This window comes from Bubalus kerabau, chromosome 17, assembly GCF_029407905.1.
Source record: "Bubalus kerabau isolate K-KA32 ecotype Philippines breed swamp buffalo chromosome 17, PCC_UOA_SB_1v2, whole genome shotgun sequence".
Lineage (NCBI taxonomy): Eukaryota > Metazoa > Chordata > Mammalia > Artiodactyla > Bovidae > Bubalus > Bubalus kerabau.
The window spans coordinates 57,949,004-57,976,863 of record NC_073640.1 but is presented as its reverse complement, the minus strand read 5'-3'; the positions used below and the strand labels follow the sequence as shown (position 1 = coordinate 57,976,863).

At 53.9% G+C, this 27,860-nt stretch overlaps 1 protein-coding gene across 1 annotated transcript in view; it reads right to left on the bottom strand.

Annotated features, from left to right (window-relative positions):
• The window catches only part of BICRA (BRD4 interacting chromatin remodeling complex associated protein), a 74,947-nt gene extending 52,721 nt beyond the window's left edge, over positions 1-22,226 (bottom strand). Inside the window, exon 1 of the mRNA XM_055554215.1 lies at positions 22,026-22,226. The gene's annotated coding sequence lies outside the window, so the exon portion shown is untranslated. The remainder of the gene's footprint in view (positions 1-22,025) is intronic.
• Positions 22,227-27,860: the final 5,634 nt, after the last annotated feature.

Here is a 27,860-nt window from a genome sequence, read left to right as displayed (position 1 = left end):
CGAAAGGAAACTGAGTCTCTGCACGTCCCAGAGTAAACCAGGTGTGCCCGGCTCAGAAGACCCTATTGCGAAGCATCAGGGTCACGTTCAAGGACAGAGATGTAACATCCACAAAATGCGTTCTAAGCCACAACAGGTTCTTAGTTTGAAAAGAAACACAGACTCCATGATGAAGACACACGTTGCACCTCCAGCCCAAGACCACATCAAAATCAAGCGTGCCCATTTAGAAACCACCATTACCGGAAATGATCTATAGCTGATGTACAATGTCATGTTAGCTTCAGGTGTACAGCACAGTGACTCAGGCTTTCATGACAACCCTGCATCCTTACTCTACCCATGAGGAAAGCTGAAGCCAACAGCCAAGCTGACAACAGGAATTGAGGTTTACCACAGGCCATTACAGTGCTCAATTTAATTCCACATGACCCCGGAAGTGGGAGCCTAGGCTAGGTCAAATGAGGGTGAAGATGCTGCCTACTAGGCTTTCCCGGTGGCTCGGTGGTAAAGAACCCACCTCTCAATGCCAGAGACACAAGAGACGCAGGTTCGATCCCTGGGTCGGGAAGGTCCCCTGGAGAAGAAAATAGCAACCCACCCCGGTATTCCTGCCTGGGAAATCCATGGACAGAGGAGCCTGGTGGGCTACAGTTGGTGGGTTCTCAAAAGAGTCAGATGCGGCTTCGTGACCAAACAGCAACAAGCGCCGCCTACTTTATCTACTACAGTGCCCGGCACGCGACAGGAAAGCAGGAAGTATCTGCTGAATACGTGAGCAAACAGCTACTCTACTCCCTTTTTACAGATGAGGCCATAAGGCCCAGAGAGGCAAGTCACTGACTCAAGTTTACCCAGTAAATGAGGGAACCACAGTTCAGATAAAGTTCAGATACCCCCTCCCCAGCATTCACCCTGTCTCCTCTGCCAGCCTGTTCCCTAGCATCCCTGACACCCACTCGGGGCCTTTTTTCTGCTCTTCCTAACTTCCTCTTCTCTCCTTGCTCAATACACTTTCTTATGGCTAATTCATATCCCCCCGAGTTCCTCATTCACCAAATATTCACCCATTCAGCAATTAAAGCTTGGGACATGTGCTGCGTGCCAGGCTCTGTTCTAGAAGTTGGAGGGACGGCTGTGAACAAGACAAAGATCCCTGTTCACTTGGGGCTTATGTTCTGGAAAAGGGTAAGGATGGAAACAAAAAAAAGAACAATATAACATATTCAACTAAGTATTTACAAATATTTAATTTGTATATACTCAGTTCTTATTTATTGAATAAACATTAATAGATATTTGAATTTATGATATATATAGAATTACTTATCAATAGAGAATCTGCCTGCCAAAGCAGGCGATTTCAGAGACGTGGGTTTGATCCCTGGAGAAGGAAATGGCAACCCATTGCAGTATTCTTGCCAGCGAAATCCCAGAGACAGAGGAGCCTGCCAGGCTACCTGCCCATGGGGTCACAAAAGAGTCAGGCATGACTTAGAGACTAAACAACAACCATGGGATATAAACAAATATGATCATTTCAAAGTGTCATCAAGATAAAAAATAGTGGGAGATTGACTCTTCCCTCCTCTCCTTTCAAGGCTTTGAAATCGAGCGTGTTTCTCTCCTTGAATACGCACGGCTCATCCAGTGGGTAGTGCACTGGTGAGCAGGGTTCTTGGGTATTTACTGATTGGCGGGAGCCACGAGGGCTCTGAGCAGAAAGGATGTGAGCAGACTCAGGTTATAACAGGGTCCCTTCGGCGGAGTGAGGGAAAAGGCCGGTAGGGGGCAGAGGATGGAGGGAGCCCCGGGGGGAGGAGGAGGCTGATCTCAGGTGGGAAGTGATGGTGGCTGGATGGGGCTGGGGGCTGTGGAGGAGGTGGGGAGAGGGGCCAGATCATGGCGGTCTCCCGCAGGCCGAGCTCCCAGGCTATGCTGGTGGACCAACAGGGGACAGAAGACGCACATCGACACAACGTGTGAATAACAGAGGCATGAGGTGGCCAATTTCGCATCATGTGTTGCTTATACCACAGTGAGAAAAATTCAAATTGGGAGTTCCCCGGCAGTCCACTGGTTAGGACTCGGCGCTTTCACTGCCAGGGCCCAAGTCCAAATTCCTGGTCAGGGAATTGAGACCCCCACAAGCTGCGCAGCATGGCCAAAAAAAAGAAAAAAGAAAAATTAGAGAGAGAGAAGAGTCAAGGATGACGCCAAAGTGCCTGACCGAGGTCAGTGGGAGGATGGATGGACTGGAGAGAGGCAGGCTTTGCTGTTTTGGCCGCTGTTTATCTGTGCGTGTATGTGTGGTGGGGGGCGGGCAGAGGGGAGCTAGGTGTCGGATGTGTTTGGGTTGAGGTGCCTATGAAACAATCCAGGGCAGTGTTAAGCAGAGCAGCGCGCATGCTAAACCGCTCAGCTGTGTCTGACTCTTTGCGACGCCATGGACTGTAGCCCGCCAGGCTCCTCTGTCCATGAGGCTTCTCCAGGCAAGAATACTGAAGTGGAGTCCCTTCCCCAGGGGATCTTCCCGACCCAGGGATTGAACCCAGGTTTCTGGCATCTCCTGCGTTGGCAGTGAGGTTCTTTACCACTAGCGCCACCCGGGAAGCCCAAGAGCTGGAAGGGCTGGAGACAAAAGTGAAAAACCTCAGCTCCCTTGCCCACTTGCCCTTAACTCCTCTCATGACCATTTCCACACCGTGGCCTCCCTGCACACTGCGTCTATTGGCACAAGGAGCATCGCATCACAAGGGCTGGCCCTTCACGCTCCCCCTTCCTCCTCACCACCAGTCACAGCCCAACACAGACTCCAGACTCCCAGCTTGCAGGGTACAGGCTTCCAGAAGCCTCTCTACCCACTCCTGCCACCCACCCGGAGTCCTCACCCTTGGAACCCACCAAGGCTCGACGTGGCTGCTCATTTTGCACAGTCCACCAAGAAGCGCAGAGCCTGAATAGTAAACACCACCCAGTATCACTATCTGAGAAGGCAATGGCACCTGACTCCAGTACTCTTGCCTGGAAAATCCCATGGGCGGAGGAGCCTGGTAGGCTGCAGTCCATGGGGTCCCTAGGAGTTGGACACGACTAAGCAACTTCACTTTCACTTTTCACTTTCATGCATTGGAGAAGGAAATGGCAACCCACTCCAGTGTTCTTGCCTGGAGAATCCCAGGGACAGGGGAGCCTGGTGGGCTGCCGTCTATGGGGTCGCACAGAGTCGGACACGACTGAAGCGACTTAGCAGCAGCAGCAGCAGCAGTATCACTATACAGGCAACTTGCACCCTGCAGGGTGGGCCAGCGGGTGACAGAATCCATATGCTTAGAGGTCCCTGAGGCTTTGTTCAAAACCCTGGAGGGGAGATGTTTTTTGAGCAGCAGATTCTTCCACAGACTTGGCCAGGTGCTGCAATGAGCACGTGTCTATGATGGAACACCCACAACCGGCTGTGGGACGCCACTGGGAATCAAACGCTAATATTTCTGCAGCCAAACATATGAATATTCACACAGAGCACAAAGACAGACTATAAATAGCCTGGCTTCAGGTCAGGCGCCTGACGAGTCACCGCAGGTGAGCTCCTGTTATCACCACTGATGGAGGTGGTGTTACCCTGAGAGCATGTCTTGCTCTGTGTGCTGCTGTGAGAAGGGAAGGGTCTTTATGTTAAGCATGAGGCTTCCCCAGAGTCCAGAAGCAGGGAGCCCCTGAGCCCAGGTCGGACAAACCTGGCTTCAGATCCCTGCTCCACAGTTTTTCTGACCCCAAGCCACTGACCTCGCTTCTCTGGAGTCTCAGTCATGAGGGGTCTGGAAGGAGCTGGCTGTTGCCTATAAGCGTTAAACTAACAATAATGGCAGCAGCAATAACAGTAACAGCAGCTAACCTTTACGGAAGGGCTTCCCCGGTGGCTCAGTGATAAAGAATCCACCTGCTAATGAAGGAGTTGCAGGTTCGATCCCTGGGTCGAGAAGATTCCCTGGAGGAAGAGAGGACAACCCACTCCAGTATTCTTGCCTGGAGGATCCCCATGGACAGAAGAGCCTGATGGACTACAGTCCACGGGGGTCGCAAAGAGTCGGACATGACCGAGTGCCTAGACAACAACAACCTTTATGGAGCCTGACTGGTACCGGGGGCCCTGAGTGCCACGTGGCCATCACCTCATTGACTGGACCCTTATCACCCTCCAGGGAAGCAGCATCTGTTTTTTTATCCTCTTTGAACAGAGGCCTGGTGCAGTTGGCCCAAGGAAGGAGACAGCTTGGGTCTCCAAGTCCAAGTGTATCTGCAATAGGCCCTAAACACATCCAGAGCACGGTCACACCAGCCCCTGGGTCAGGCCGCCCGGTTCCTGATGTTGATCCCCTCCCAGTGGGGATAAACTAGTCACCCACCCACCCATGTGCTGTCTGCCTCCCACTGAACCCTCCCAAACAAGCCCCAAGGGGGAGGTATTATTATTTTACTCCTCAACTGTAACCCCGACATGTCCCAGGTGGAGGGGGAACCCCCACACACAGTCTCCAGACGAACAGAGTCTGCCTCTGGATCCAGCCAACACTCACGCCACCTGGGCTGGGCCAAGCCTCCTTCCACCACCTAGGAACGGCCTCTGGCCTCTCCTTTTTTGGTTCCTCTGAAGGCTTTGCCTTCCTCTGAGCTCAGAGGCCGCTCCAGAGGCTGCCCCACATCTCCAGGACGAGAGTTATCTAAGCAGCGGGACCTGGCTTGATTCTCAACAGCAACTCCAGGGTCTGGCACATGCCTGGCACTGAGCAGTCACTCAGTAAATTCTGGCTGCTGTCTGCCAGGGCTGAGAACGGTGAGGCCTTTCTGGAATGCCACTTGGCACTGCCTCCCTAATCCTCAGTGGACGCTTCCTTTTGCCTTGGCAAGTCCTCTTCCAGGAATCTGGCCGGTAGAAACCCTCTTGCACAAGCCACTGCAGGCGCAGATACAAAAAACGTCAGGTCGGGTCACTCCCCAGCTCAAAAGCCTGCCGTGGCTCCCATCTCCCTCCAAATGGGAGCCCAAGTCCTGGTCAAAGATGCAGAATGGAAACGCTAGAGTAGCAGAGAGACAGCGTGCATCAGCTCCTAGTGGAGATAAGATGGAATGCCAAACTGCTCAAACTAAAGGAGTCGGGAAACGAGGGAAAAAGGAACACGGGACACTGGAGATAAACTGAAAACCAACAGCAAGATGGGAGATCTCAGTACAGCCACATGAGTAACGAGGGCGAACACGAACGGTCTAAGCCCGCACCGTCCACTCTCACGTGACTTCCTAGCCCCGAAAACAGAGCTGGTCCAACAAGATGTTCTGAGTGGAAAATACACACTGGATTTCAAACACTTAAGTGTGGGGCGGGGTGGGGGAAAGACCATACAACACCTGTTGGCAAGGATGTGAAGAAGCTGGGACGCTGCGTGCTGTTGGTGGGAATGTGAAAGGGTGCAGCTACCGCAGGCAACGGTGGCTCCTCTGAAAGTTAGAGAATTACCAGACGACCCAGCGATTCCATCCCCAGGAATATATCCGAAAACACTGAAGGCGACACTCGGGTACCAGTGAGGAGGCGCAACAAGGTTAGGAGACCGTGCCACCTCACACCCTTTGTGCTTAGTCGCTCAGTCGTGTCCGGCTTTGCAACCCCATGGGCTGTAGCCCACCAGGCTCCTCTGTCCATGGGATTCCCCAGGCAAGATTACTGGAATGGGTTGCCATTTCCTCCTCTAGGGGATCTTCCTGACCCAGGGATGGAACCTGTTGTCTCCTGCATCTCCTGCGTCGGCAGGCAGATTCTGTACCACTGAACCACCCAGGAAGCTCAAAGATACGTACAGGCTCACAGTAAAATCTGGTAGCCAAATCAAAACAAAACAAAAAATCCACTGAGTAGAGGTTAAATAAATCATGGAATACTCTTTTAGTTTGCTAAAAGAAAGAGTTCTAGGGGGGCAGGGGAGAGGGAAGGATTGAGAGGTTGGGATTAGCATATGCAAACTATTATATACAGAATGGATAAACACCAAGGACCTATCATATAGCACAGGGAACTGTACTAAATAGCCTGTATAAACCATAATGGAAAAGAATATGAAAAAGAATGTGTGTATAAATAAATATATATAAACTGAATCACTTTATTATACGCCAGAAACTAACACATTATAAACCAACTATACTTCAATTAATGGAGAAGGCAATGGCACCCCACTCCAGTACTCTTGCCTGGAAAATCCCATGGGTGGAGGAGCCTGGTAGGCTGCAGTCCATGGGGTCGCAAAGAGTCGGACACGACTGAGCAACTTCACTTTCACTTTTCACTTTCATGCATTGGAGAAGGCAATGGCAACCCACTGCAGTGTTCTTGCCTAGAGAATCCCAGGGACAGGGGAGCCTGGTGGGCTGCCGTCTATGGGGTCGCACAGAGTCGGACACGACTGAAGCGACTTAGCAGCAGCAGCAGCATACTTCAATTAAAAAGGGGAAAAAAAAGACAGACTTCCTGGTGGTCCAGTGACTAAGGCTCTGAGTTCCCAATGCAGGGGGCCCTCATTTGATCCCTAGTTAGGGAACTAGATCCCACATGGTGCAACTAAGACCAAGCGTAGCCAAGAACATAAATATTAAAATGAATAAATAAATAGAAAAAAAAAAGAATGGAGTCCTAGATTGCTGTCACGGAAATAATTCTAAGACGTTTGTTCAAGTTAAAAAAGCCAGGTGTAAAATAATTCATATGAAACATGCCATCAAGAGGGGAGAAGAATGTACTCATAGAATAGAGGGGCAGAGTGAATGCACCCCAAACTCCACAGAAGGCCCTCTGGAGGGGGCAGGATAAGGGCACGGTGAAAAGACTTTCATGGTGCTATGTATGACTTTCTTCCCTCTGTATAATAATTCATACAGATCTGCCTTCAAATTGGTAAGCCCCAAAGAGTAGCAGCATATTGAAAAGCAGAGACATTACTTCGCCAACAAAGGTCCGTCTGGTCAAGGCTATGGTTTTTCCAGTGGTCATGTACGGATGTGAGAGTTGGACTATGAAGAAAGCTGAGCACCGAAGAACTGATGCTTTTGAACTGTGGTGTTGGAGAAGACTCTTGAGAGTCCCTTGGACTGCAAGGAAATCCAACCAGTCCATTCTAAAGGAGATCAGTCCTGGGATTTCTTTGGAAGGAATGATGCTAAAGATGAAACTCCAGTACTTTAGCCACCTCATGCAAAGAGATGACTCATTGGAAAAGACCCTGATGCTGGGAGGGATTGGGGGCAGGAGGAGAAGGGGACGACAGAGGATGAGATGGCTGGATGGCATCACTGACTCGATGGACATGAGTCTGAGCGAACTGCAGGAGTTGGTGATGGACAGGGAGGCCTGGCGTGCTGCAATTCATGGGGTCGCAAAGAGTTGGACATGACTGAGCGACTGAACTGAACTGAAAGACTGGTTGCTCAGATGGTAAAGAATCCGCATGCAATGCAGGAGACCCAGGTTCAATCCCTGGATCTGGAAGATCCCCTGGAGAAGAAAATGGCAACCCACTCCAGTATTCTTGCCTGGAAAAATCCCATGGGCGGAGGAGCCTGGCAAGCTATACAGTCCACAGGGTCTCAGAGTCGGACATGACTGGGTGACTAACATTTTCACTTTTAATTTCAAAGAATTAAATCCTAAAGGAAATCAACCCTGACTACTCATTGGAAGGACTGATGCTGAAGCTGAAGCTCCAATACTTTCGCCACCTGATGCAAAGAGTCAACTCACTGGAAAAGATCTTGATGCAGGGAAAGACTAAAGGCAGGAGAAGTGGACGACAGAGGATGAGATGGTTGGGTGGCATCACCAACTCAATGGACATGAGTTTGAGCAAACTCCGGGAGGTGGTGAGGAACAGGGAAGCCTGGTGCGTTGCAATCCCGGGGGTCCCAAAGACTGAACAACAACCAAAGAGTTAAATCTGACTTTAGCTTCCCTTGTGGCTCAGGTGGTAAAGAATCCGCCAGCAGGTCAGGAGACTGGGGGAAGATCCGTTGGAGAAGGGAATGGCTACCCACTACAGAGAATCCCATGGACATTCCTGGAGAATCCCATGGACATAGGAGCCTGGTGGGCTACAGTCTCTGGGGTCACAAAGAGTTGAACACAACTGAGCGACTAATTCACCCTTTCACTTTAGCCTCAGTATCCAGGCCAGAACCCTTAAAGCAACTCAGAAATCATCCGGAAACCACTCTATCCCTTGCTACTCAATGTGTGGCCCCAGACCAAGGGCAGCCTCAGTGTCCCCTGGGAGCCGGCCGGAAATGCAGAGTCTGAGGGCTGCCACAGACCCTGCCCTTGAACAGGCTCCCCAAGGGATTCGTGCTCAAGGTGGAGAAACTGTTGATCTGCAACACAGCCCAACCTGTCCGCACCAGCAGGTACAGACTAAAGGCTGGTTAGTAATAATAGCAACCAACACCCACAACGGGCTTACTGAGTGTCAGGCCCTGGATGGTACCTTATCTCAATGAAACTCCATAGACATCCCAACAAGTAAATGGTTTCTGTCTACAACCCCCTTTCTGCAATTCTGACTTCAAAAATCTCTAAGAACCAACTCCTTTCCCCCACCCACCACTTTACTCTCACTGAGGGGTGGGGGGAAGGCAAAAGTTGACCTGCCGTGACCATCCTTCCATATCCCACTTAGTATAAACAGTCACAGATATACTGGGTGAAGTTCCTTCAGGCTTTTCCGTAAGCTGTTCTGGAGAAACCTGAACGAACTTTTTTGGCCCACCCAATATTAGCATCAGAAATAGTATTTGCTGCAAAAATCTTTAGCCTTTTTGGGGAAGGAGAGCTGCCCTGCCCACTTGGGAGCTGTTCTACCTCATCTAGCCTGCTCTCGGCTCTGAAATATCCTGAATGTTGAAACACCACTGAAGCCAGTTACCGCCATAAATTTACAGCACTCCTCCTGACACGTGACGTCATCTATGAAACCTCCGCGAGGCTGGCATCAGGCCCTTCTTGCTGATGGGGAAACTAAGGCTGAGCCGGGTGGAGGAGCCCCTGCGCCCAGCCAGATCTGCCTTCCGGTGTCCTGACCCCTTCGGGCAGGCCTCGCTGACTCACACTCAGTCACCCACCCGGCTCCATCACAAACTCACAAACACATCCCATAAACTCACCAACACATCAGTTGCCTGGAGGAAGCGCAAGGTTAGGTTAATGAAGACACCAAGGAGTGGAGAGAGAGAAAGAGGAGGGAGGGAGGCCTCCTGCTGAGCCGAGATCAAACCCCCCCCCCCTCCACCCCCACCGCCCCGATGAGCCAGATCCCAGGGCAATAGTAGGAAGGGGGAAGGGCAGCTTCTGGATTGTGGGCTTTGGTCCTGGCCCCTGTAACAAGCAGGCAGTGAGGCTTTATGGCTAAAAGCCTGGGCTCTGGGGCCAGACTGGGCAGTCTGGGAGGCAGAGTTGGGGGGAGGGGTGGGCGGGAATCCCCTCTACTCTTCAGCAGCTGTGTGATTCCGGGCAAGTGACTCCGGGCAAGTCACTTAACCTCCCTGGGCCTCAGTCTCCTCATCTGTACAACTTGTAACTGTTGTTCAGTTGCTCTTTGCAACCCCATGGACTGCAGCACACCAGTTTTCCCCATCCATCCCTATCTCCCGAAACTTGCTCAATGTCCATTGAGTCGGTGATGCCATCTTACCATTTCATCCAGTTGCCCCCATCTTCTCCCACCCTCAACCTTTCTGTACAATGGGGGGTGCCCATTGCACCTACCTCCTAAGTCTCCACATGTGTAACGGAGTCAGGTCTTGTGAAGACCCTAGACCAGTGCCCAGCATCGAGTGAGCTGTTATTATTAGTATTGCTATGGTAACTGGATCCACCCTCTCCCACTTCAAAATCCTCCACCAAAGGTTGGGATGTAGAGTCAAGCATGCATTTCTCTGGGGGGAAAGGTCAGTGGCCTCCGAACAGGTTCACCAAAGAATCCTCAAACTAAGGACCACCACCTGCTCTTAATCGGCAGAAACAGCTTCACTTTAGGGCTTCCCAGGTGGTGCTATTGAAAAGAACCGCCTGCCAATGCAAGAGACGTAATAGACAGAGCTTCGATCCCTGGGTTGGGAAGATCCCCTGGAGGAGGGCATGGCAACCTACTCCAATCTTCTTGCCTGGAGAATCCCACAGACAGAGAAGCCTGTCGAGCTACAGTCCGTGGGATCGCAGTAAGACACAACTGAAGTGACTTAGCTTCAGCACGTGCTCTTAAGACCTCTAAAGATAAGAGGCGGCTGCCTTCTCCCAGCTGCGGCAAGACTGCCAAAGCTCCCTCCCTCCTAGCAGCTGGCAATACCACCAGCTTCCCCTCAACCTTCTCCTCCCATGTCCAAGCAGGTCTGCACTGGCCTCCTGAACTCCTTCCCAACTACAAACACCGTTCTTCTGCCTTCACTCCCCTCTCCCCCTCATCTCCTGACCTATGAGGAAACCTCACTCTTGAGCCCAACGAGCACCACCCCGTCCTGCCTCTTCTAGAATCTTCCTTCTTTTTCTCTAAGCCTGTGCCAATCCTAGTAATCTCTGTCTCTAAGCCTGTCCCCTCTTTCATGCAGTAAATACTGAGTCTGTACTTATTCCCAGTCAGGTCCGAGGGACGAATCCTGACAAGGAAATAAACCAAGTGACGTAGATGAAGTTGGACAGGGTCATCAAGGAAGGCTTCCTGGAGGAGAGAGTATTTAAACTGAGGCCTGGAGGACAGGATGAGGAGCCCAGAGACAGGAAGGAATGGGTGAAGAGGAGGGCAAGGAGAGGCAAGAGCAAAGGTGGGAGGGGGCAGGAACCAGCTGGGTGCCTGAAGAAAGCCAGGTGAAAAGGTAGGAGATGAGGTCAAGGAGATAAGCCCAGGCCAGACTACTGGGCTTCGTGAGAGGACGGGAGGGCTAGATTTTCACCTGAGAACACTAGGGAGCCATAGAGGACAGCAGATATAGATATAGATTTTCAATCTCAGGCTGCCAAGAGCTCCATCTGCCTGCCTGCCTTCCATCCATTTATCTATTTATCCACCTATCCATTCAGCCATCTTCCATTCATCCATCCCTCTATCCCTGAAGCCATCCTTCTTTCTTGACTTCTCACCATATTCCAGTCTGCCTCGGGCCCCTCCCCGCCCATCAAACCCAGGCTCCTCCCTCTCTCTGTTTTGGCCAAAGAAGCTCCCACCTCTCCTATCCTCTCCGGGAGGAACTGTCCCCATCCCTGGGGCTCGAGTGATCACTCCGGGTCACCGTCTCTCACTCGCGACGCCTCCAGTTCCTTCATTCCTCCCGTCTGCACCTTTCCACCAGCCAAGAGGGTGCTGGAGTTTTCTTCTCTGGAGTTTGTGCTCCCCAAACCACAGACACCGCTACAGCGTCCCACGAAAGGGTACCTGCATCCACTCAGTCGCTCAAGCCAATGACCTTGGATCATCCTGGAAACCCTCTTTCTCTTATCTCCCATCAACAAAATCTGGGCACCCCAGATCTCAGTCCCAGTGTCCTAGGCCCTCTTTCCCTGTTAGTTTTATGCAAAGCATCCCAGGGTCCTCTGCTAGAAATGGGCTGCAGCCCAAAGCCCCCTCCCACCCCTCCATCCCTGAAGCCCCCCTCCTCCAGGAAGCCTGACCTGATGTATCAACATAGCCCAGCAGCCATGCCTCCTCCAGGCCAGCCCAGGAGACACTCCCGAGATACAGATCTCACCTAACTGGGAGGATGGGTGTGTTTGGGGCTTACTCCCCTCCCAGTCCCTGAGGGTAGAGCTCTGAGACCAGGGACAGGAGAGGCCTGCTGTGCAGGTCTGAATTAACCAGCAGGAAGCACATGGATTCAAATCCTTGCTCCACCAGCAGCTAGCAGTGTTGACCTTGGAAGAGACATTTCACCTCTGATAACCACAACCGTAGGAGTCCCACAGCAGGAAAGAGGCGGCGAGATGGACTAGTGGCAACACGGGGCGCGGCCTGAAAGTGGGGTGCTGGGCGAAAAAGACACAGAAGAAGAAATACAGCAGGAGCCTCTGGAGAAAGCAAAAATCCACCACACAGAGCCAACAGTCTGCCAGGGCACTGAACAATCTGCCAGGGCAGAGGGCCAGGGAAGGCGATGGGAATAAAAGGGGATTTTATACAGACTTATAAATCTATACCTGCAGATATTTGTATATAACATATACATTTATTATATGCTCATCACAGTGCTAAATTTACATTTACTATTAAGCTATTATACAAACTACAATGATATGGAACATGTGGAAATGTACATATATATATATTTTCTTTTTTTTTTTTTTTTTTTACTGTCTGTTTGCTTAAAGAAGGCTTATGTTAGGAACTCCCTTAGATAAATCTTCCTCTTCTTTTACAGGGCCTTCCTAGGTGGCTCAGTGGTAAAGAACTCACCTGCTAATGCAGGAGACTCAGGTTTGATCCCTAGGTTGGGAAGATCCCCTGGAGAAGAAAATGGCAACCCACTCCATTATTCTTGCTGGGGAAATCCCATGGACAGAGGAGCCTGGTGGGCTACAGTCCATGGGGTTGCAAAGAGTCGGACACGACTTCATAAACAACAACTCCTGCTACAGAGTTTGGCCCAGAAATGGGCTCGGTGTCCCTGTGACAAATGGAGACGCAGTGCCCTGCTCCTTAATGATCTCAAAAAAAAAAAAAAAAAAAGCAGGACTGTGGAAGGGGGACAGAGGGAGAAGAGCTGGGCAGATGTTAGGGAATTCTGCTTGTCCGGCTAGACAGAAATCCGACAAAGAGAAACAGCACTTCATGAAGCAGTTTTGAGATGTAGGGGGCAAACTATAGGCATTCAGAAAAGCGAAAGTGTGAGTCACTCAGACATGTCTGACTCTTTGCAATCCCACGGGCTGCAGCCTACCAGGCTCCTCTGTCCGTGGAATTCTCCAGGCAAGAATACTGGAATGAGTAGACATTCCCTTCTCCAGGGGATCCTGCTGACCCAGAGATGGAACCGGGGTCTCCTGCAATGCAGGCAGGAGACCATCTGAGCCACCAGGGCAGCCTGAAGGGCTGCACAAACCCGAAGGCCAGAATGGAGGAGAGATTTTCCCAAAACTGTTACCAACTTCGAGACCTGAGTCTGTATCCGTCTATAAAAGGAGAGGCAGCTTACAAGCGACAGCTAACATTTGACAGACACAGAATGGCTGGTTTCCAGTCTGTGACTAAACTCAGGGGGACAGCACTTGAGCACTCCCCCACCACCCCGCATCTCAGTCTTTCCATTGAGCAGGGGCCAGGCTCCTGTCCTGACCTGCCCCACGGGCCCTGATTCACTCCCTCTCTGTAGATAGGGAGCGCCTACTGGGCACCGGGAAGGCAGCCAGGGTAGGATGTAAGAGCACCTATGGAGCAAGGGTCATGAGCAGCTGGGAGACCAGTGGCTTCCTGTCCGGAGCCCTGCAGCTTTGAGGGCTGGGCATCCTGAGCCAAGGAAGGGGCACTCAGGGGTAGGGCGTGATAACAGTGCTGAAGGGATGGGTCCAGGGCAGTGATGAAGGCGGCTCAGTTGGCCAGGCCCCACCCACCATGACTCTCAGGAGATCCGTTCCAAGTGGGAGCCCGGGATTGGCACTGTTAACAAACACCACTGGTGCTTTGGAAGCAAATGGGTCCCACTTCTTAAGAAATAGAATGGTGACTCCAAACACAGGCTCTCTGCTCGGCTTTCTTCACCCCTGTGACATGTCCATCCTTCAGTCAGTCAGCAAACATCTCCGAAATGCCTACTGCATGCCAGGAGCTGGGAACACGGGCACGCTGTTTCTTTCCTTCCATAGTTTAGAGTCGAGTGAGAAAGCCAGGCCTGAAGGGACGCTCACAGGACATCTACATCCCAACAGAGCTACGAGGGGTGGTGTAGTGAGCAGAGACAGCATCCCCAGGCTGGGGGCTGAGGCTGGGGAAGGCACCCAGGCGAGGGGCTCTTGAATGATGAGATTCCATGGGGGTGGGGAGCAGGAAGATCTCTCTCTCCGGAGAAAAAGGAGGTAAAACCTTCCCAAGGACTCCTGCTGGGTGAAAACCAGACAGGCCATCCTGAGACCCGACTACACGGCCTAATCTCAAGACAGTGATGCTGAGATGCTCAACCCAAAGGACCAGGCCGGTCTGCGAGAGTCTATGGGATTTGAGAAGAGACAAGGCAGGTAGATCTGGAAGGCCCGACATGAGGGAGCCGCAGGCCAGTGGCTCTGATGCTCTGGGAGGGGGCGTTGACTAGGAAGGGGCACAAGGGAACTTTCTGGCTGCGATGCAAACGCTCTGGGTCTTGACAGGGTGTGGATTACACAGGCGGCTACCGTTTGGCAAGACTCGGGGAGAAGCATCGGTCATCTCTGTGCATTTCATTGTGTATGTCAATTACATCCGGAGAAAAGATAAGAGGGAAATACACGTCTTTCTGTGAAAGAATATGCACATCCACAGAACCAGAGGGTCACTGCACAGGTTCCGCGGAGAGGAATGAAGCCAGTGTGGCAAGAGCTTGCCAGGACAAGGAAAGCCCAGTTTGACTGGGTAAAGAGCTGAGAATTCTTCCAGGGATCCACCCACCTCTTCTGGGGGGCTGAGTGTCTGAGGATGGGAGAGGCGCCTCCTTGAAGGACAGGAGGGAGGTTATACAGTCCAGTCAACTGTCACAAGTGTCCCGTGAGGTCGGTACTGTGGGCATCAGCCTGCCCAGCACCACATGGTGAACGAGAGGCAGGACAGCATGCCTCCTCTGGAAAAAGGGAACCCAGGGACCCTCGATCTGCAGGTGTCCTGGGAGAACAGGTTGCGGAGGCCACCGGGGCTCCCTCCAGGGCCCCAGGGGTCATTAACAAGGGTCCCACAGCCATAGCCAGACATTACTCCCTTCACTCCGCTCCCAAGGCTGCCAGGCTGGGACCTACGGGACACAGGGGGTGGGGTGGGGGTCATCTAGAAGTCAGCAACCCTTTCGCCCCTGCAAGGACAAGCAACACTTCGAAGAAGGATTAGAGAGAGATGGAGTGAGCAAGAGGAGGGGAGAAAGGCAACTGGGCCTGGCTGGGGGATTCCAGAGACATGGACCCTTTCTCTGACCTCTGAACCCTGGAAGGAGGCTTTGGTTACAGTCCCCTTGGGGCACACCTGGAAGTAATCACGAGAGTGAGTATGGTGACCTGCCAAGCGCTTACTGAGAGCCAGGCACTTGCAAAACACTTTTCCACGCGGGACCTTATTTAACAAAGGCAAGAGCTCTCAAAAGAAGCATCAGTTATTATCCCTGTACTTCTGGTTCTCTAATCTGGAATGAGAGGAGGACAGTAACTTGCCTCCAAGTCACAAAGTCAGGAGGGGCAGAAAGAGGACTCGAAGCCCTCACTGCCATCTATCCCTCCCCCGTCAACAGCCCACCTTCTCTGTGATTTCTGCACCGAATATCAGAACCCCCAACCCACACAATACACATCCAGGCATAAATCCCCGGGCTTGTGTGATTTCAAACAGCTACCAGCGTGCAAAGCCTGGGGTGGACAAGACAGGATGGGACAACCTGACCACAGCTTACTGCCTGCAGCCTTGATTGCCCTGACCTGGGAAATGGGCTCCATGTCTCTCCCCTCACAGGATAGGACAGATCTCAGACGTGATGAAGTCGATTCTGGATGCCAAAAATAATACCATTAACAACGTTAATGTTACAGTTGAACTGATACAGTGTTTGGAATTTGCGTAAACATACTTTAGCAGAAAAGGGAAAGGAAAGGGCAGAAATGAGGAGGGAGGATCAGGAGAAAACTGGCGAAGCTGGAGATGGATACACGAAGCTGGAGATGGATACACGAGGGTTGATTCTTCTATTCTCTCAACTCTTGGTGGGTGCTTTAAAATTTCCATGATAAAAAGTTAAAATAACAACAAGCAAAGCGAACCTTCCCTGTGCACTCCTGCAAGCCAGGGTCTGTCTGAAAAGCTCTCCTACATCTTCACTCATTTAAGCCTCACAGTGACCCCATGAGTTTTGTCAGAGATGAGGAAACTGAGGCCCAAAGGGGCATTTGATTCCCTTGGATTCTTCTTTTCAATTAAAATGGCCAACGCTGACTGCCCAGGGTTTTAGGGGAAGGAGGCAAGGACTTGGTATCTAATTCCACGGGAGACTTTGGTACTTCTCTCCATCACCATCAACATCGCCACCGCCATCGTCACTATTACCATCAGCAGCAGCATCCCAACCACGATATGCCAGGCACAGTGTGAAGCACTCAAGAACCGTGAGCACAAAGCTGGGTCTCTCGTCACAGCCACTCTTCCAGGTGAGGAGACTGAGGCCCAGAGCGGGGCGGCTCCATCAGTTCCCAGGGCCACGCAGCCTTGCCTCATGCCAGAGCAGCCTGCCCTGTGCCCTCCGCAGCCAAGCAGTATAGAATGCTAACAACGTTCCCTATGTGCCTTTTGGGAAGACAATGGAAAGCTTTCAGAGCAGGGAAGTCAGCATGGGGCCCATGGGAGAAAAGTAATCATAGCGAAAACAACAGCAACATCAGATGCTGATTCCCAAACACCAACTGCCTGCCCGGCCCGCCCACTGCCTCCTCCTGCCCTTATAGCCCACCTGCCGGGGAGATGTTACAAGCCCATTTCACAGACAAGGAAACCAAGACCCGAGGAAGTATCACTTGCCCAAGGTCACACTGCAGGTAAGTGCAAAAGTCACCTCCCCTGCCTGTCAGTAAGGGGGTTCACAGCCCAGGATTAAGGGGTTCCTGCCCCCAGGTGATAGGACTGCCACCGAATGAAAGATGACACTGCCATGGACAACCTAGACTAGGGTACTTATGAGTTTGGTAGATACTATTTAATCCTCGTAACAAAGTTTCCAAAGATAGGTACTGAGACTGGCCCATTTAACAGAAGGGAAAACTGAGGCCCAGAGTCAGCAAGCCCCCAGCCTGCAGCCATTCAACCAGCAAGTGGCAGAACCTGGATTTGAACCAACAGCGCCCACGTCCTTGATCTCCACACCATGCATGCCCACCTGGGGTGGGTGCAGGTTACAGGCAGGAAGGAGGGGACAAGGAGGTCATGAGAAGCAAAGACAATGGGGCGGACTGGTGGGATGACTTGAACAGGAGGGGGAATGACTTCCTTCAACATTCAGCTGCACAGGTGCCTCCTCCGTGTGACCCAATGACAAAGAGCAGGCTCTTGACCCATCAATCCTGCCTCCAGTATATCCTGCCGGCATACCCATTTCCTGATATGCCAAGCAGATGTCTGTCCTCCTGCTCAGCAGGTAAAAACATCAGGAAACACCTCCATATCCATGCTGAGTCATGGAGGACGTGCCCACACCAAGGAATACAACGCAGTCAAGAAAAACCCAGAGGAAACCCTCTGGGTACTGTGTACGTCTCCCAGAGAGATGAAGCAAAACAAGCAACATGCAGGACAATGGGCAGAGGGTTCCAGCATGTGTAAAATGCGTATTTTTAAAGATATACACATGTACACAAATGTATGTGCACAGAACATCAGGATTGAGGAGTCGCCTCCGGGGAAATGAGCTGGAGACCGGGGATGTCCCAGAGGAGGAAAGGGGAGCTATGTTTGGCATCTTAAATTTGTCCTGGGTATCACTCAGGAGAAAAAAAGAGAGGGAGAAAGAAGGTGTTTCCTCCCTGGAGCCTTTGCAAACCACCCAGACAGAATGGATCAAGTCCTCCAGCAGCCTTGAAGACAACTCTTCTCTCTGCCCTCCTCCTGACCTGGGTCCCCATATCATAACTGGGCCCTGGGGCCCAGGCACACAGAAGACCCTCAGGAGGTTTGATTAGGAACAATTCGAGACACAAAGGCCTTCTCTCCAGCTTCTCCTGCCAACAGATCCCCAGCACCAGTGAATATCCATAAACTCAGGACACAATACTCATTGTTGCCAAGCCGGAGATGTCTTAGAAAACCCTCTCTCTTTCCCGCTGGGGGATCCTGTGTGCCGCTGAGACACAAAGGGTTCAGTGGATGGGGACAGAGCTCTAATGGTGGTACCCCAGGCAGGGGAGAGGTCTAGGGAAGGAAGGAGGAGGGAATCCTCGGGGACCAGTTAACCAAACATTTCCCACGTGTCTCAAGAGTGATACATCCTACACTGGAGAGCCAGCTCAGGCCCTCCGCCCTCAGAGTGCAGGGGACAAACATAGGGATGAACCAGTGAAGAGGGGCGGGGGTGGCGCTGCCCAAGTGATTGTGATTGGTGGGGAAGAGTGTTTCATACCATGGATGTAAAACAGGCAACTTGCTGTTCCCAGTTAGTCAGGGAGCCTGGTGAGGCAGAGACCCCAAAGAGATCAAGGCAAGATAACCATGCCCCCCACCCCTCTCCCCTGCAGGACGGGAGAGGCAGAAAGGCAACCCTTCGCTGCTTTCCAAGCCCAGGCCGTCTAGAAAGGAATGCCATGTTTTCCTGTTTCCAATTAACTTCCCCCCACCAGCAGCCCTCTGCATTCTTGAGACCAGGAGTCAAGACAGCCACGGGGGAGAGCTGGGGAGGGCGACTCTGGTGGTGGCTGGGCCTGGGGTGAAAAGGTGACCTCCCCCCAGGACCCTCACACACACCCCAAGACCCCTCCAGCCAGGCTCTCAGGGCTTGGCGCTGACCCCTGGGCCCTTTCAGAGGGGAGAGCGGGGAGACCCCCCCCCCCACATCCCCAGGGAAAGTTGGGAAAGGCCCCGGAGGCCTCTGGGAAGGAAGTTGGCAAATAAGGGGGCGGGGCATAGGCCTGTCACTCTTGGGCCTTACTCATGCTTCCCCCACTTCCCTCCCAACCCCCCCAAAATCAGGAAGCACTCACTCCAGAGAGGCCCACAGCCCCACCCCTCCTGCCCCCACCCCAGAGGAATTATTATGACTTATTATGCCTGTCACCTCAAGAAAGTATCTGCAAGGGGTCCCTGAAAGTGTTCGCCCTTCTCCAACGGCACCCCCAGCCCTTCCATCCCTGCAGTCTGGGTTGGAATCCCCTCTCAGCCACAGACTGCAGTTTCCTCATCTGTAAAATGGCGAGATCACCCCTACAGCCTCCCTCCCGGGGTAGGCTGGGCCCTCCACAGCCCTTCTCCTTCATGCCACACACCCACCCGCCCAAGGGTTTATTTGGCACCATTAAGTGCTGGAGGGGAAGGGTCCAAGAAAGCTGGAGGAAGCCGGCCACCAAAGTGAAACTATTTACACTGTGGTGCTGCTCATCCACCACAGGGAATTCCTCCAGGGTGGACGCCTTTTGCCCGTCACCCTCAAATACCCAGCCCCCCAACATTCCTCCCCACCCCTACAGGCCAGCCATATTCCCGCAGAGTGAGGGGAAAACAAAAATAACACGCGTGGATAAAACTGTCAGCCCCTGCGAGGTCAGTTAAAGAGGCTCTAATGGTCCCCCCCATCTGCCGATGAGGAAACAGAACAAGTGAGTTGAATCTAGTGCCTGAGGTCACAGGGTGGGATAAGGAGCCGGCCACCCGGGCCATGGGGAGAACGGGCAGGGACTTCTCTGCCAGCTGTGTCACGGCACCACGCAGGGTCACCGGGCAGAGAGACAACGAAGATCCCGAGTAGTTCAGCGTCCCTACCAGCAAGGCTGAGGAGCAGCCAGCTGGGCCAAGAGCCAGCTCAGGTGCAGGAAGAGGATGACAGAGGGGCCAACCGCCAAGTGCCCACCCACCCCAAGCCCCACACAGCAAGGCCTGAGGCCCCTCTTCTCCTGACCCCCACATCTTCAACCCTCAGCTCCTGCAGGTAAATGCTCTGCTGGGGCCACAGGTGAAAGCACCCTTGCCCTCAGCCCAGCTGACCCCTTACCCATACTGGGTGGGGGAAAAAAATTTTGGCAACTCCTTCCTGGTCTCGTCTACATTTGAGACCCAGCTGAAGTCAAAGGGACGAAAATGCCAAAGGCAGGTACAGGCAGACCTAACAGTTTTGAGCTGAGGTGGGAAAATTTGAGATGGTTACAGATTGGGGCCGTGTGACCCTGGGCGAGTCACTCAACTGCTGTGAGCCTCCATTAGCCTGTCTGCAAAATGGGAATTATATAAGTGACCCCCCCCCCCGCCCCCAACTTCCTCCTTGGGTTGTGGCCAGTGTGCAACTCACCTAACAGCAGCTAATCCCTAGTGCTCTCTGGGTAGGGAGATGTTATTTCCGGCTTCTAGGAGTGGGGGAGCTCCGAGGGAGGGGCGGGGGGTGTAGGTAAGCATACCCCTTAAGGCCCGCTGAACACTGGCAGGGGGGTGGGGGGTGACCCCTGATCTGCCCACCTCCCCGGTTCTCCCATCACCCCAGCAGGTCAGAGATGACGGAGCCCCCCGCCCAACCCCCATCCCAAGTGGGGGGGAGAGGTTGAAAGCACAGAGCGCTTATCAGAAATCTCAAGCCATGAAGTCTGGGGTGTTCCGAAAAACTGTTTCCTTGAGGAGCAGCCGGCGAAAGGAGGTGTGAGGGGAAAGCAGACACATCCCCCCGCGATGGTTACACTACCGGCGGGATGTGACAAAAGGGGCCGCCTGGCCGGCAGAAGTCCGGGCACACCGGAGCGCTGGGACCTGTCACCCCGGCCTCCCGGGGAGCGCTGACACAGCGGCCTCTGACCCCACCTCCCGGGAAGTTCAGCTGCTCAGAACCACAAAGCAAAACAAAGGGGTGCGGAGAGGAAGGAGCCGCCGAGGCTCCAACCACCGCTGCCTCCCCAGCCCGCCCGTGGCTCCTCGCCCCGCTCGCCGCTGGCCGCGGACTAAGGCCTGGGCAGCTCCCCGGTCCCTTGTCTCCCCGCGGGCCGCCCGTGACAGGAGCTGGAGAAGCCGCCGAGGGGCAACCAGGGATGGGAAAACCAGATGGCTCCGGCCCTCTCCCGCCTCCTCCATCCCTCCCTCCGGGTGCCCGCGGCCTGGCCGCCCTCCGCAGGGGCCCGGGGAGGCCTCGGGCCCGGCTCGGCCGGGCTCACCCCAGGGAAAAGGTTGCCTTTGTCTAAAGGTCACCACCCGAGCGCGGTGCCCGGGCTGGGCCTGGTGCCTCCCATTCCCTGGCCGAGGGGGTGGAGATGGGGGGCCGCCCCAAATCTCGGGAGGTGACAGGGGTAAGGCTCACTTCCCTCCTCTCCCCCCACCCGCCTCCCCGTAACGGCCCCCTCCGGGACCCGCCAGCTAGCGGGGGAGGGGGTCAACTCCTTTCACTGCTGGGGGGTGGGGGACCAAGTCAACTCCTTTCATTGTTTAGGGGCGGTGGGGAGGGGGAGACCCAGTGGCCTCCTTCCGCGTCCATTCCCCCCCACTCAGCTTGCCAGAGGCCCCGTTTCTCCCCGGACCCCCGGGAGTGATTTGAGGAGGGGGCGCAGGGCACGGGGCGAAGAGAGGGGAGATGAAGGCTCGCCGGCTCCGGCCGGGAAACCACCATCCGCTCCCCCATGGCCCTCTTCTTCTCCGAAAGGCGGGGAGCGGAGCGAGGGGAGGGGGCCCCCGGGCCGGGGGAGGGGGTCTCTCCGCCCCTCCCCCCGTGGAACGTTAGGTCTCGTTTTTCCGCCGCTCCATTGTATCCCCGGCAGCCGGCGGGAGGGCCGGGGAGGCACCGGGCGCGGGCAGGGGAGCCCGCGGTGGGTGGGTGGGGGGGTCCCCGCAGGATAAGGGCGGCGGCGATGGTGGGAGAGACGCGGGGGGTGGGGGGGAGCTGCCGGGGGTGGTGGGCGCGGAGCAGAAAAAGAGGCAGCGGGCGCTGCGCCCCGGTTGGGGGGCTGAGTGTTGAGTGTCGGGGGGGTGGGCTCGGCCCCGGCTCCGGCTCCCCCCACACACACCCTCGCCGCCAACCCCCACTCCCCCCCTCGCTTTTGCGCCCTGTCACAGCCCCGACTCGCAGGTAGAGAGAGTTAAGAGATTTAAAGAGAAATTGCTACATTGTGAGAAACTCACCCTGATGTTTGAGCAGCCGTCGGCGCGGGGTCTCCGAGACGGCCCCGCACGGGCTGCAAAGGGAGGACCCAGAAGGGGCCGACCGGCCGGGCCGGTCAGCGCACTGCCTGATCGCATGGCGGCCGCCCGGCGGCCTCCACCAGGCCCCTGCCGCCGCCCCGCGCCGCGGCCCGGGCGCCCCGGACTCGCGCCCGCTCCGGGCGGGACCCCTCGGGTTTGCAAAAAAAAAAAAAAAATTTTTTTTTTAATTAAATGCAAAAGGAAAAAAAAAAAACCTTGCAGGTTTTGTGTTCCGCCCCCCCCTTTCCTCCTCCTCCCTCCGCCCTCACCGGGGGACGGGCTTGGGGGAGGCCCCGCCCCGCGACTTGGCGAACCAGCTCGGGCTTTGGGCGCGGAGCGGCGGGCCCGCGAGCGAATGGGAGGCTGCGGACGCCCCGGGAGGGTGACCTCCGCGCCGGCGCCGCCCCCTCCCCAGCCGGAGTCCCGGGGGTTCGGGGGCGCGCTTTCCCAGGCTTCGGTGGAGTCGACCGACGGCATCGAGCGATGCTCCGGATTAGAGGGAGAGGCTAAAGGGATTGGCGCTCCCGGACCTCGGGCTCGGCTGGGGAGGGGGCGCCATGCGCCCTGGGCGCGCCCCGACTCGGGGAACGGTCGCCGGGCGGGAGGACGCGAGCAGGGGCAACGCCGATGGTTTGAAAAGGTAGCGGGAGTCGAGGATGGAGGATATGGGAGGCCCCGTAGGTGGAATGGCGAAGGAGCCGGGAGTCGGAGTTAAAAGGGTGGAAGGCGCGGGGGCAGAGGATGTTCTGGGGCTCCTCACCGGGACCCCGAACGCGGCTTGCTCACTCACCTCAGTCGGCCTTTTGAGCTGCTACGGCCCCGGGGAGGGCACCGGGGACGCGGGTCCGACCTGTCTTACCGCCTCCTCGAGGCCTCGCGGGCCGCGCAGATGGGATTCCCAGAAGCCCCGGGACGCCTCGGTGGAGTTGGGTCTGTTTCCGCCTCGCCGGGCCGTGTACGCCTTGCGGGCGTGACACTTCGATTCGCGCATTCCTTCAGGGAACGCTTGCAGAGCGCCTGCAGTGTGCCCTGCGCCGAGTCCGGGACCCATTGAGCACCGAGACAGCTCGGAGCTACCCTCCCGGGGCGCACAGGCCAACGACACCTACACTCTGGTCTGTTACATTCCGCTTCCCCGGTGCCCTGGAAAAGCCACGTGCATACTGAAGCGACTCAGTAATAATGTGTGTTGAATAAACGAGTGATTGTTTTAAGCTTTGTGTTTTAAGCTTTAGAATTGATCCTGGGATCTTGGTGGTACTATGCATATTATTGAAGAGACCACGGAGGTCCAGGGCCCTGACGCCAACCTGTGAGCCCTTGATTCACATCCTCCCATTTCCTTTGCTGTGTGACCTTGGGCAAACTACTTCGCCTCTCCGTGCCTCCATTTCTAAGGGGAAATCAATAACAGGCCTCATTTCATAGGGTCATTAGGAGAGAATGTTCTCATAGAGAGCAGCACGTGACAAGAAGTGCAGATAAGTGCTGTTATTATTATAGCAAAAAGGAAATTTTATCCATTCCAGATGTGAGCACATGTATTGCCCCAAATATGACGGTAGTCAATCTATGTTATACAGTGGTCATCCACAGTCCGTGGAGGTATGTGACCCTTACAGGAACAGCAGTATACACGGACATTATTTTTGTGCAGTTTGCCTTTCATCTGCCAAGATTGAGCCCAGGGAGCTACGCCTTGAGTATTCATGTATGTGCTGTTTTTCCACTCTTCACCAGAAAAGAGACCTCCAGGGACCCCCACCTGGAGGTCTTTAGTGATTCCCACCTTGCTGTTCAGTCTAGAAGCTGTGTCTGACTCTTAGTGACCCCATGAAGTGCAGCACACCAGGCCTTCCCCCTTGCACTGTAGAAAACTAAATTGGCTCAGAGAGGGAAAGTGTTTTGCCCAGGGTCACAGAGCCAGCAAGCAGGACCTGATCTGAGCTGGGTGGCACTGATGTCTCAGAGATGCCAATCCCGGGGGACTCGGAACTTGGGAATTGACTGGGGTTCAAAGTTATGAGACAGGAGGCATTGCGGGGGTGACTATCCAAGTTTATTCATTCATACAGGAAGTATTGTTTATGAGTATCTAGTCTGCCAGCAATATAGTTGTGACCAAGAGCACCCTGGTTCCTGCCCCAGTACGCAGCCTGATGATGAGCAAATAAGTTGCTTAGCCTCAGTTTCCCCTGCCCTCAGGTTCCAGGCTTCTTTGGTGCACTGTGGTAACCACCACGACCCCCCCGCCAACACACACACCCCAGTACAGTACCTGGCACTTAGTAAGTGCTCCAGAAAGATCTACGAAACCATGAGATAATGCCCACCCTTCTACAGGCATTCTCTTAGGACCAGGTGGCCAGGAATAGGCATGGGTATGAAAGAAGCCCCCAGTCTAGCCATGGCTGGCAAAGCCCTGGGAGGTCAAACGTCCAAGGCCAGAGGAGGGGTCAACATGGGCCCAAATGGAAAGAGACCTGCTATCCTTTGGGGGGAGTGACACCTACCTTCACTTTGCAGCTCAGATACAAGTTGGGAGTTACAGATTCAGAATGGAGTTGGCAATGAGACCCAGAGAGGTTCAGCAACTTGGCCCAGGGATGCCCAGCCAGGGGAAGGACTTATTCAGTGCACCTGGGTGTTCTATTTGTCACTGAGTCACCAGATGGACCTGGGGCAAGTCACTTCTGCAGCTCCTCCATGTTCTCATCTGTACAATGGGACTGTAGAGTCACACCAGAATTCACCTCCCCCAGCATTTTCTAATGAACATTTTCAAACATGGAAAAGTTGAAGAAATAGAACAGCGACACCAAAATACCCTCCATGAGCACATTCAACAATCAGCACGTTCCTCTCCTTGCTGTGTCACACATCTGTGCCTCTACCCTTTCATCAAATCCATCTCATTTTTTTGATGCATTACACACATCTGTGTATCTCTCCCAAACACATGGTTAACACAACTGTAATGACAAGCCCCTGAGCCAGAGAATTAAACCTCAATTCTCATTTTGTGTGTGTGAATGAGAAACCAGAGAGGGTAAGAAACCGGACCAAGGTCACACAGCTGGGGATTTATACCCAGCTCTGTCTGTTCCCAGAGTCCAGACTTTATGAAGACCATCGGGAGGATGAAATGGATACAAGACATGCAGAAGCTCTTACGGGACAGGGACAAAACAGCATTCAGATGTAAAAAATCAGGACTGGAGAAGATGCACCCAACTTTTCTCAGTGAGCAAATATGCTACATTCCTGTAGCCAACGTGAGCTTGGGTTTCCGGGCCCCTCATCTCGTTTAAGGGCTGTTTTAATTATACTCGTGTAGTGGCCCAGACGGTAAAGCGTCTGTCTGCAATGCAAGAGGCCCAGGTTCGATCCCTGGGTTGGGAAGATCCCCTGGAGAAGGAAATAACAGCCCACTCCAGTATTCTTGCCTGGAAAATCCATGGACCGCAGAGTCTAGTAGGCTACCGTCCATGGGGTCGCAAAGAGTCGGACACGACTGAGCCACTTCACTTTCACTTTTCAGCAGAAAAGAACAGCTGGAAACAGCCTCCCGCATCCCACCCCACACACACATTCATTTGCCATGGAAAAGTCCAGGACATTGGAGAACTAATTTGCCCTCTCCAAGTGGCCAGGATGCCTAGTTCCACTTTTAGTCCACCGGGTCCAAGTCCCGCAGGCTCTCCCAACACTCCAGCCCAGAAGGCTCCCCTCCCCCACCTCAGTACCAGCGCATTTCTGTCCCACCCCCTCACATTTCAAGTTCTCCACCCCACCCTCTCAACCAGACCCTAATCCCCTTCATCTCTAACTGCCTATACCTCCTACCCGTTCCACAGGCCAGCTCCTACCCAGCGGGAGCTTGACCAGAGTCTGGCCTGATTACCATCTCTCTACAGAGAGGCGTGGTTTTCCTTTTTCTTTCTCATTTTTTTTTAAAACAAGCGGTTTGTGCCTCTGAAAACCAAAACAACGCCCATCGCGGCTCCTCCCTCGCACGCAGCTGCGAAGTTTAGAACTTGGTCAACTCAAGTTGCTTTTTGATCTAGGAGGATGTTTCCACGGGTGTTTTTCGTTCTCAGCTGAGCAGCACGCTTAGGATTTGTGCACTTTTCTGGAGGCGTATAAACGATTCCATAACAAAAAGGAACAAAACAAAAAACCTTGCCCGGAACACCCCTGCAGACCCTTCACGTCTCGGTCAATCCAACGTCAGGGATCCGAATTCTAGCCGCCAGGTGGGGAAAAATAGGAGGGCTCGGAGGGCATTGACTCCGGAGCGACCTTCGCCCTCTGACCGCGCCCTTTAAACGTGCCGCGTACAGCGGGAAAACGCTGCCCTAGCTCCCAGATTGCTGGCTAGCCGGCTGCACCAAGACCACGAGCGGCCGCGAATCAGGCAGATACAAGCCCAGCCCGACCTCGGGTCCTCAGAGCGGCAAGTGCGAGGGGCGGGGCCCAGCCGCCCATTGGCTCACGCTGGGGGCGGGGTCACGTATTCGTCCCGCCCCCGTTCTCCGCCAAGTTAAATAGGTTTCGCGCCGGCCGGGGGAGTTATTCACCGTGGGGCGGGGTCGGGGTTTGTTTACACACTGCTATTGGCTGGATTTGAATCGGTCCGACTGCCGGCTGCTGGGCGGGGCTCCAGAGGGCCCCTGCGGGCGCCTGACAGCTTCAGCCAGGCAGAAGCCGCGCCGGACGCGCCGCTGAAGCATCGGGACTCTGGAGACGGGAGTTCCCTGGGCGGGTGCGGGCAGCGGGGGCCTGCAAGTTTGAGCCTTCCGCTGGCTTCTTGATAAATGCTACCCAAGGGCGTAGGGAGCATTGTTTTTGTTACCATAAAAATGCATAAGGAAAAACAAACCCGGAAACAACCGAGCTGCCCATGGATAAGGGACTCAAATAACCTAGGGGACTCAAATAAGCTGTGGTCTGGCCCGTAGTGGGCTTCCCAGGTGGCGCTAGTGGTGAAGAACCCGCCCCCCAATGCCAGACACCTAAGAGGCTCGAGTTCAATCCCTAGGTGGGGAAGATGCCCTGGAGAAGGAAATGGTAACCTACCGAAGTGTTCTCGGCTGGAGAATCCCATGGACAGAGGAGCCTGGTGGGCTACAGTCCATGGGGTCGCAAAGCAAAATAGCACTCACGGAGTGGCCCATAGTGGGACATAAACAAAATGAGGAAGTAATACATGAACTGACACGAAATGAGCTATGAGTTCAGTTAAGGGGAAAAGGCAATAATGGAAGCAGAGTGTATAATAATTTAAGGTGCGTGAGAAAATACAACCTTCTGCTTGTTAAACACGCAGAATATCTTCGAAAGCAAAAACAAACTCCTAACTGCAGATGTCTGTGGAGAGAAGGAGCGAGGTGCGTGGAAGGCAGATCACTTTGGACCTCGGATTTCTTTGGAAGGAATGATGCTAAAGCTGAAACTCCAGTACTTTGGCCACTTCATGCGAAGAGTTGACTCATTGGGAAAGACTCTGATGCTGGGAGGGATTGGGGGCAGGAGGAGAAGGGGACGACAGAGGATGAGATGGTTGGATGGCATCACTGACTCGATGGACGTGAGTCTGAGTGAACTCCGGGAGTTGGTGATGGACAGGGAGGCCTGGCGTGCTGCGATTCATGGGGTGGCAAAGAATCCAACACGACTGAGCGACTGAACTGAACTGAACTGAAAGTTAGCAACTTGTAGCACCTATTCAAAGACATACAGGGTAAACAAAAATATTAAATTCTAAGAACTCTC